The sequence below is a fragment of the Lolium rigidum genome, chromosome 6 (assembly GCF_022539505.1).
Source record: "Lolium rigidum isolate FL_2022 chromosome 6, APGP_CSIRO_Lrig_0.1, whole genome shotgun sequence".
Taxonomy (NCBI): Eukaryota; Viridiplantae; Streptophyta; class Magnoliopsida; order Poales; family Poaceae; genus Lolium; species Lolium rigidum.
The window spans coordinates 356,196,921-356,207,828 of NC_061513.1; positions in this window are offsets into that span (position 1 = coordinate 356,196,921).

Sequence of the window (10,908 nt, forward strand, 5' to 3'; positions counted from 1 at the left end):
CCAAAAATAATAGGACAATATTTACTAGCAGCAGAACCAAGTACCAAAAAGTCAGCAGGATATTTAATCTTACCTCATAGAACTTCCACATCTCGAATAATACCAATAGGAGAGATAGTTTCTCTATTAGCTAGCCGAATAACCACATCAATATCTTCAAGTTCACAAGAACCAATTTCGTGCATAATCTCCGTGTAAAGCTCATAAGGAATAGCACTAATACTCGCACCAATATCACATAAACCATAATAACAATGATCACCAATTCTAACAGAGAGCATAGGAACACTAGCTTTCCTAGACTTATTAGGATGCGAAACAATATTAGAGGCATCTTCACAGAAAATAATATGACCATCCTCCACATTTTCAGTCACAAGATCTTTAATAATTGCAACAGCAAGTTCAACTTTTATTTGTTCTTCAGGTTCTATAGATTACTTTCACTTTTATGAACCGCACTATTTATAACAGAGTACTCCTTCATTTTAGCAGGGAAAGGAGTTTTTTCAATATAAGCTTCAGGAATAACATGATCAACAGTTTCAACTACAACACATTTATTTATAGATGAATCAATTTTATCTTTATACGGTTCATGATACTTATCAAAGTTCTTCTTTGGCAATTCATAATGAGAGGCAAAAGCTTTATAAAGATTTGCAGCAACTTGAGAATCAAGACCATAAGTAGCACTCATATTACGAAATTTATCAATATCCATAAAAGCTTCAATGCATTTATAATCATAATTTATACCTGATTCTCTATCCTTGTCGTTCTCCCATCCTTCAGTATTTTCTTGGATCCGATTAAGAAGGTCCCTTTTAAACTCTTCCTTGTTGCGTGTAAATGATCCAGAACAAGAAGTATCCAAGCAAGGTCTTGTCTTGAAAAGAAAGTCTTGCATAGAAATTATCAATAATAATATTACCAGGAAGCTCATGAATGGGGCATTTGAGCATTAAAGACTTCAATCTCCCCCACGCTTGGGCAATACTCTCTCCTTCATGAGGCCAAAAATTATATATGCGATTCCGATCTTTGTGAATCTCACTTGGAGGATAGAACTTAGAATAAAACCGGGGCACAATATCATTCCATTCAAGAGAATCCCCATTATCCAAGAATTTATACCAATGCGCCGCTTTACCGTACAGCGATATAGAGAATAGTTTCTTCCTCACTTCATCCATAGCAATACCTGCACACTTGAATAAACCGCATAATTCATGTAAGAACAAGTAAATGATCTCCAGGGTGGACAGTTCCATCCCCTGTATAACGGTTACCCACTACACGTTCAATAATTTTCATAGGTATTTTGTATGGTATTTCTTCCTTACCTGGTGCCTCGTCCACTACCTTTGCAGTAGTAGTAGATTTCCCAAATAAACACTCAAGAGAAGATCTCTCCATAATGAATTATAGCAGACAGCAGTAAATAAAATCAGCACAAACAAGTAGAAATTTCCCTTACCAATTCCACTTACCAATAGCGCTTCACTCCCCGGCAACGGCGCCCGAAAATAGTCTTGATGACCCACAAGTATAGGGGGTGTATCGTAGTATCTTCGATAAGTAAGAATGTCGCTCCCAACGAGGAGCAGAAGGTGTTGACAAGCAGTTTTGATGAAGGATTCACTGTAAATGCTCACAGACAAGTATTCAGGGGGTTTTGATGTAACAGATGAATAAAGTACAAGTAAATAAAGTGCGAGAGAAATAATTGCAGCGAGTGGCCCAATCCTTTTTAGCACAAAGGACAAGCCGGTTTGTTTACTTATAATGACCAAACGTTCTTGAGGACACACGGGATTTTAGTCTAGTGCTTTCGCTACATACAGCTGATTAATCTTCATTGTTTTGATAAGTGTTGTGTGGGTGAACCTATGCTAATATACCGCCCTTCCTAGGACTAATACATACTTGTGATTATACCCCTTGCAAGCATCCACAACTACAAGAAAGTAATTAAGATAAATCTAACCACAACCTTAAACTCGAGATCCTCGCTATCCCTCCCGCATCGATATACCAACGGGGGCTCAGGTTTCGTCACTCCGGCAACCCCGCAATTGGCAAACGAGTACAAGATGCATTCCCCTAGGCCCATAAAGGTGAAGTGTCGTGTAGTCGACGTTCACACGACACCACTAGAAGAATAACACCACAACTTAAATATCATAACATTGAATATTACTCAGCCATACTTCACTACTAACATTTAGACTTCACCCATGTTCTCAAGAACTAAACGAACTACTCACGAGACATCATATGGAACATGATCAGAGGTGATATGATGATGAATAACAATCTGAACATAAACCTTGGTTCAATGGTTTCACTCAATAGCATCAATAACAAGTAGAAATCAACACCGAGAGAGTTTCCCCTATCAAACAATCAAGATCAAACCCAAATTGTTACAGCGGTGACGGTGTGCAGCGGTGGAGACGGCGGTGATGATGATGAAGGTGATGATGATGGTGATGGAGATGAAGTCCAGCTCGATGACGGTGACGATGGCGTCGATTTCCCCCTCCGGGAGGGAATTTCCCCGGCGGATCTCAGCCTGCCGGAGAGTTCTTTTTCTCTCTGGTGTTCTCCGCCCCGCGAGGCGGCCGTGGCTCTTCGCGATGTACCCCTGGAGCTTAGGTTTTCGGGACGAAGACGTACGCGAAGAAAAGGAGGCGAGAGGGGGCTGTGGGCCCCCTCCTCACAGGGCGGCGCGGCCAGGCCTTGGGCCGCGCCGGCCTATGAGGTGGGCCCACCTCGGGTCCCCTCGGCTCCCCTTCCGGCTCCCTTCGTCATCCGGAAAAATAGGATTTTTCGTATAATTTCCGTCAACCGTTGATCTTCCGAAATATTGCATTCCGACGGTGCTTTTTCCAGCAGTAATCCCGGCTCCGGTGCGCGATCCTCCAATAATCATGAAACATGCAAAATAGATGAAATAACATAAGTATTATCTCCAAATATGAAATATATCAATGAATTAACAGCAAATTATGATATAAAATAGTGATGCAAATTGGACGTATCAGTCTACAATCTGTAGGCATTGACAAGTTAATATCTTGTCAATTGGCGCTGACCGTGGGGATTATAGGTGTCAAGGATCTGATCTCGATGGCACGTTCAAGATCGTCGACTTCGTCAACTGCAAGCAATGCGATGGACAGAGGTAAACAGATCGAAACTGGTCTAGTTGATTTTGTTGCTCACCCGCCCTCGCGTTTGGATGCATATGCATATCTGGAGGAACCCACGGAGATGACGTTTGGAAAGTTCCACTTCCACGTCAAAAAAGAAGGAGTGTATCATCTTGAAATTCCGATCTCGTCGGGATTATCAGCGGTCGATCCCGATTTTTTGAGTTCAGCATCGTCAATCGAGTCAGGCAACGAGGAGACTTTGTCGCCACGTTTCATCAGCACCAGGGCAAGTGAAAAACTCGCCAAGATCTTCAGCGACATGTCTTTCGAGTCATCTGCGGACTCCGATATAAGCGATGACTCGAGCAACATCGATAGCTTCAACTTCATCGACAGATCCACTACTGTTGGAAAGGTCTTCACCAATCTAAATGATGGTGTCACCAAACCCGACAAAGTTCAGAATCCAAAATACCATCAGATCTATGTAATTGGAGAACCAAGTCGCCCAGGGGAGGAGACGTCAGAAAACTTCGACGATGCGGGAAATCCATATGTCGATCCTGCAGATCTCACGCGAGGTTTGGGAACAAAATATATCGGACCAGGAACACGAGAGATGGTACAATTTCCGCAGGCAGTATGGGATCAAGTCGCAAGAGCTATTGATGGTACATAACCAATGACCATTACGGCGACACCTGAGGAGTTACAATCGTATCAATATAGGCTTGCACGTACCAGGAGGGAGCTCGAGAAGCAGAAAATCGAGTTGGACAGGAGGCAGGAAGCAGCTTCCGCATCTAGCAGGCGAAGGGCAGATCTAAGCCGAAATTCAAGAACTTCGGGAGATAGTCATAGAGAAGCTCGAAGGAGAGAAAGATCTCGACTGCAAAATATACCTGAAGCAGAGAGAGAGAATTTAATTCAAAACCTCGATATGTCTTTTATGTCAATCGACACAAGGGGGAATATTATTCCCAAAACACTGGAAGCGGGATACATGGCAACGCAAGCTTTCATCCTAGCGTCCAAGCCACCTCCCGGAGATCCAAGAGAAGCGTTGTATAACATGGCCATGGCAGGGTGTGGAGCCATGGGAGCAGCATTCGCAACTACACCTCCCGAAGGAGCTGCAAGGCAAAATAGTCCACGACCTACTGTAGCAGTGCAGGATCCCCCGAGAGCAAGCGGGGTCAGAGATACAGCGACTCAGGCCAGGGTAGATAGAGCACGACAGGATAGAAGGGAACATCGGCATTCACCAGAAGTTGATGAAGAAGATATGTGTGGACTCCCGTGCTTTACGAGAGGAGTTCGAAAAACTCGAGTCCCGTCAAGATTTAAGTTACCAGACAATTTCAAGAAATTCGATGGCCTGCAAGATCCCGAGGACTGGCTAGTCGATTACCTTGAGACGGTGAAACTGATAGGTGGAACCAGAGCAACAGCCATGCAGAGCATTCAAGTACACCTGAATGGAGCCGCAAGATCTTGGATAAAGAAGCTTCCCCCGGGTTCCATCGACAGCTGGGATAGTTTTGAGGATGTATTTGTCAAGAATTTCCGATCAACCTGCAAAAAACCTGCATCACTAGAAGAGTTGAGATCATGTCGACAAAAGAATGATGAATCAATGAGAAAATACATCCAAAGGTGGAACATCATTAAAAGCTCGGCAAAGAATATATCTGACGAGAGAGCAATAGATGCGTTTGTGGCAGGAATTCGACGAGGAGATTTTGTCGAAGACTTGGGGAGAACCAACCCAAGGACAGTGTCAGCATTGATGGAGATAGCAAACAGATGGGCAGATGGAGAAGATGCTGTTCACAATAAGCGATACAGGTCACCGGAGGAGGACCGTAGTCGAAATTTTCAAAATAGACGACGACTTCCTCGACAATTCTCGAGTTACGATGCTCCTGGCCAAATATCGGCTGGGTTTCGGGGAAACACTGGAGGAAACAATAGAGATGAATATCAAAGGAGTAATGAGCAGCGAGGCGACAATAGAGATGACTCTCGGAATAACAGGCAAAATAGTGGACCAAGGTTTCAGAGACCTTTTGTATCTCCCGAGGATATGATGAACGGGTCATGTCAGATGCATTTCTATCTCGACAATAATGGGAAGAGGCAGTCAGGACATCTGCAGAAGGACTGTCGAAATTTTCAAGCAATGTTGAGAATAGCAAGGCACGCTAATGCTCAGGCAACGCACAGAAACCCCCAAGGGCCCAGGAGTGAGATCCACCTGCCACCTCCTCCCGCAATTACGGACGAAAATCGGCACCAGCTCAGAATAGCGGCAGCACCGCACCCACCTCCATATGTTGATCCTAACTCCAATGGCGCGGTCTCGATGATTCAGAAAGCTAGGCCATCTAATAGGGCTCAGAAAGTAATCTCATGACAAGTGTTCATGGTAGAGAAGATGCCTCCACCAACGATTGAGTACCTAAATTGGTCGGGACAGGACATTGGCTTCACAATTGCGGATCACCCGCAGCAAGTTCCTCGACCAGGGCAGTCAGCACTTATCTTACCAGCGGTGATCGCAGGATTCGATGTATCTCGAGTATTCATAGATGGAGGCAGCAGTCTAAACCTTATGTATGCGGATACACTAAGGAAGATGAACATATCCCTGGCAAATCTAAAACCAACTGACACACGTTTCCATGGAATCACGCCAGAGAAGCCGAGTTATACGTTGGGGAGGATCAATCTTGACGTGCAGTTTGGGACCCGAGAAAACTACAGGATAGAAAGTCTGGAGTTTGAAGTTGTGGATTTCCCGTCGCAATATCACGCCTTGTTGGGACGACTAGCATATGCCAGGTTTATGGCGGTACCACACTACACGTATCTGTTGTGGAGGTTACCTGGACCTAAGGGACCAATTACAGTCAAAGGCAGTTTCGCGTTAGCTGATAAATGCGACAAGGATTTTCATCGACTGTCAGAGACTTTCGGGATGCAAGCAGAATATATGGCGTCAAGGCTCACAACTGATTATGATATGTTGCCAGATGCAGGAAGGCCACTTAGGGAGCCAACCTTCAACACTACTAAGGATTCCAAGGATGTGCAGATTCACCCGACAGATCCAAAGAAAACGACGTCCATTGCAACAGACATGGACCTCGCATAGGAAAGCGCGCTCGTCGAGTTCCTCCGTGAGCACTGGAAAATCTTCGCATGGTGTCCAGCCGACATGCCAGGAGTACCCAGGGAACTTGCCGAGCACCACCTAAACTTGGATCCAATAGCGAGACCAATCAAACAACCTTTGCGGCATTTTTCGGAACCAAACCGCAAAGCCATGCTGTCAGAGATTGATCGACTCAGAGAAGCTGGTTTTATCAAAGAGCTACATACAGAGGCCACGTGTGGGTGGCTAATCCAGTGCTGGTCCCGAAGAAAAACACGAAAGTCCTTCGCATGTGTGTCGACTTTACGTGTCTCAATAAACACTGTCCAAAGGATCACTTTCCCCTCCCAAGGATCGATCAAATCATCGACTCCACGGCAGGATGTGAACGTCTTTCCTTCCTGGACGCATATTCTGGTTATAACCAGATCAGATTAAAAGAAGATGATGAAGTCAAGACAGCGTTCATAACACCTTATGGCGTGTTTTGCTACAGAACTATGCCTTTTGGTTTGAAAAACGCGGGAGCAACATATCAGCGGATGATGCAAAAGTGCTTGGCAACACAGATTGGGAAAAACGTACAAGTATACATTGACGATGTCGTCATAACATCAAAAAAGGGGACAACATTGATCGAGGATTTAAAGGAAACTTTCGACAACCTTGACAAGTTCTGCCTTAAGTTGAACCCGACAAAGTGCTCCTTTGGTGTTCCTGCGGGAGAACTTCTCGGGTTCCTAGTCTCAGCACGAGGAATCGAGGCCAATCCAGAAAAAATTCAAGCTATTGTAACAATGAGGAAGCCAACAAAGTTAAAAGAAATACAGTAATTAACTGGGCGAGTCGCAGCTTTAAGCAGATTCGTCGCCAGGCTAGGAGAAAAGGCGTTACCGTTTTATGCTTTGATTAAGCAAGGAGAGAAGTTTCAGTGGAACGAAGAGGCGGACAAAGCTTTCGAGGATCTCAAACGCACAATCTCGACACCACCAATCTTGCTGGCGCCTAAGGAGAAGGAACCCCTCTTGCTATACATTGCAGCCACACCTCAGGTGGTCAGCACAGCTCTCGTAGTTGAAAGGGAGGAAGAAGGAAAACTTCATGGAGTACAGAGGCCAGTATATTTCATCAGTGAAGTATTATCGCCTTCAAAACAGCGGTACCCGCAGTACCAGAAGCTAGCATATGGAGTGTTTACAACCGCAAGAAAACTGCGGCACTATTTTTCGGCGCATCCGATAATAGTGGTCAATGAGGCGCCCTTATCCAATATATTAAACAATCCAGAAGCTACGGGTCGTGTCTCCCTATGGGGAATAGAGCTTTCCCCTCGAGACATCACGTACGAAAAAAGAAAAGCAATAAAGTCACAAATTCTACCAGATTTCATCGCAGAGTGGATGGAGTTACAAAATACGGGACCCCTGGATTTATCGAGAACCTGGAATATGAACTTCGACGGGTCCAAGAGATTAGAGGGAGCGGGGGCAGGCGTGATACTAATATCACCTGAAGGCGACAAATTAAAGTATGCCTTACGGATGACGTTTCCAAACGCGTCTAACAATGAGGCAGAATACGAAGCTCTCATACACGGAATGAAGATGGCGAAGGCTTGTGGCGCAACCCGACTAAAAATCTTTGGAGACTCACAATTGGTGGCTCAGCAGGTCATGAATCAATATGCAGTCAATGAAAGTATGATAGCATACAAGGAAGTGTATAACAAGCTGGAGAAGCTGTTTGATGGATGCGAGGTAAATCACATCAGCAGGCTAAGCAATGATGAAGCCGATGTTCTTGCAAACATTGGCTCGCAGTGTCTCGCAATTCCACCAGGCGTGTTCTGGGAGGAAATAGCAGAGAGATCTACAAAGCCGAAGAAACCAAAAAAGAAGGAGAAGGATGAGAAACCCTCGGGGGCTACAAAAACAGCACTGGAAGATTAAGAGGAACCGGACTTAGTAATGATGGTACAAATTCCATGGATGCAAGCATACATATCATACATCCTAAGGAAAGAAATACCAGATGATCCATTTGAAGCAAGGCGAGTTATCAGACGTTCTAAAGCCTTTACTGTGGTCAAAGGGGAGTTGTACAAACGAAGTATTTCGGGAGTGTTACAAAGGTGCGTCACACCCGAAGAAGGAAGGCTAATTTTGAAGGATGTACACGAAGGAATATGTGGTCATCATGCAAGCAGCCGAGCTATAGTAGCCAAGGTTTTCAGAGCAGGATTTTATTGGTTGACAGCAATCGAGGATGCAAAAGAAATAGTTCGTACTTGCGATGCGTGCCAGAGATTTGCCGCAAAACCTCACTCTCCAGCAGCAGAATTGATGCCAATACCGCTGTCATGGCCTTTCGCGCAGTGGGGCCTCGATATGGTGGGAAAATTACGCAAAGCTTCGCTAGGAGGATACGAGTACATGCTCGTCGCTGTCGACAAATTCACGAAGTGGATAGAGGCAAAGCCGATAAATTCACCGGACGGAGCATCTGCAATCAAGTTCGTGAAAAGCATTGTCTTTCGGTTTGGAGTACCTCATAGCATCGTCACGGACAATGGTAGCAATTTTACATCCAAGGAATTCAAGGCATATTGTGCGGAGGTAGGCATCAAACTACACTTTGCATCAGTTGCGCACCCGCAGACCAATGGTCAAGTCGAGAAAGCCAATGGCATCATCTGCAATGGTATCAAGAAACTTCTGCTAGCACCGTTGGAAAAAGCCCGGCATACTTGGCCAGAGGAGTTGCCTAGTGTGTTGTGGAGTATTAGAACAACACCAAATACAGCGACGCATGAAACTCCGTTTTTCCTGGTCCATGGAGCTGAAGCAGTACTACCGATAAAAATAGAGCATGATTCTCCGAGAGTAACGGAATATGACGAAGAGGCATCAAGGAAAGCATTGGAGGATGATGTCGATGCACTTGATGAGGCTCGAGACGAAGTGTTATCACGGGTCGCTAAGTACCAGCAGGATCTGAAAAACTACCACAGTCGACGATTGAGGCCAAGATCCTTCCAGGTAGGGGACTTAGTTCTTCGGCTCAGACAAAAAAGCCATGAAAAACTTGAGCCGCCGTGGCTTGGTCCTTACATCGTCACAGAAGTAATTGAAGGAGGATCATACAGAATCAAGGACAAGAAGACAGGAGTTGCCGAGCCAAATCCTTGGAACGTGGCGCAACTCAGGCGTTTCTACGCCTAGGAGTCGAAATATAGTCCTCGTAAAAATACAATGTACTGAAACGCCCACGAGTTTTCAGACGCACTCTTTTCCGTTTTCAGGGCACCGAGTGGGGCTGAAAAAGGTTTTTAATGAGGTGGACTCACGGTGCTGCAATATAATAAAGATAGTGGAGACATACATCTTTTTCTTCGACAGGCTCGGGGGCTTGCGCCCAGAAGTTACAATATATATATATATACATCGCCGACGAATACAACTTGCAAAAAATATTTCGCATTGGTGCAAAGCACCTCGCAAAATAAATGAAGATACAAAATAGTAGCTACCGAAACGCTCGGGCGCTATCACCCGCAAATACAGTTAACACTCGGTAAAAATTTATTTGCTTTTGTTTAAAAACCTCGCAAACACAAACAAAAGTATGGACATTAGCTACCAAAACGCTCGGGGGCTTGACGAGAAAAATTAAGAAAAATATATCCCGCGGCTTTACAATATAGATTATGTTCACAACATACAAGATGCAACTACTGAGAAAATTCGACAAGATAAAGGAAAAGTTCTCAATTGTTGCCTAGTATATCATCTATAGTTATTCTCTCGTTATTTCCAACACGAGTACTATGTTCAGCATAGCTGCACTTCACGAAGAACTCAACGTCCATCCGAAGCAGTTCATCCATCATGTCTTCTGCTACAGGGGTCACAACATCATCAATTTTTTTTTTGACCTAGGACTGTGAGGCAAAAAGCCCCACAGCAATTTATTAATATATAAAACTTGGACCAAAGTCCAAGAGAAGAGTACAACTAACTAAGGAAAAAAGTACAACAAAAGAGCTGGAAAGGGCACTAAGGTAGAGACCTAATCCAACTCAACAGGCCATCCTTATACTTAGCCTTGATTCTATATTGCAGCAAAGTCATGTCATGAATGAACTGACCCTTCCACTTAGTGAAAGAGCTTCTCTCCTGTCTAAAAATCTTCGCATTTCGGACAAGCCAAATATTCCAGCATGCTATGATTAACACTTCCATAAAGAAAGGCTGTCTAAAACTCCTCCTTGCATGATGCACTATTGACTGTATATCTCCCAGGGGCTGCCAATCAATCTGAAGATAAGACCAAATCCGAGCACTGAAGTTGCATTCAAAAAATAAATGCACTCTATCTTCATATGCCCTCAGCAAACATATCTCACAGTGTTTGTCATCAGTTACATTCCAATTCCTCCTCTGTAACAAATCCCTAGTGTTCAATCTGTCAGAAAGCAACAACCAAGCAAACACCTTGATTTTCATTACACAACAGGACTTCCACAGCCACAGATACACATTGGGCACCTGAATATGAGAATGAATATGATCATAAAACCCTTTTGCAGAA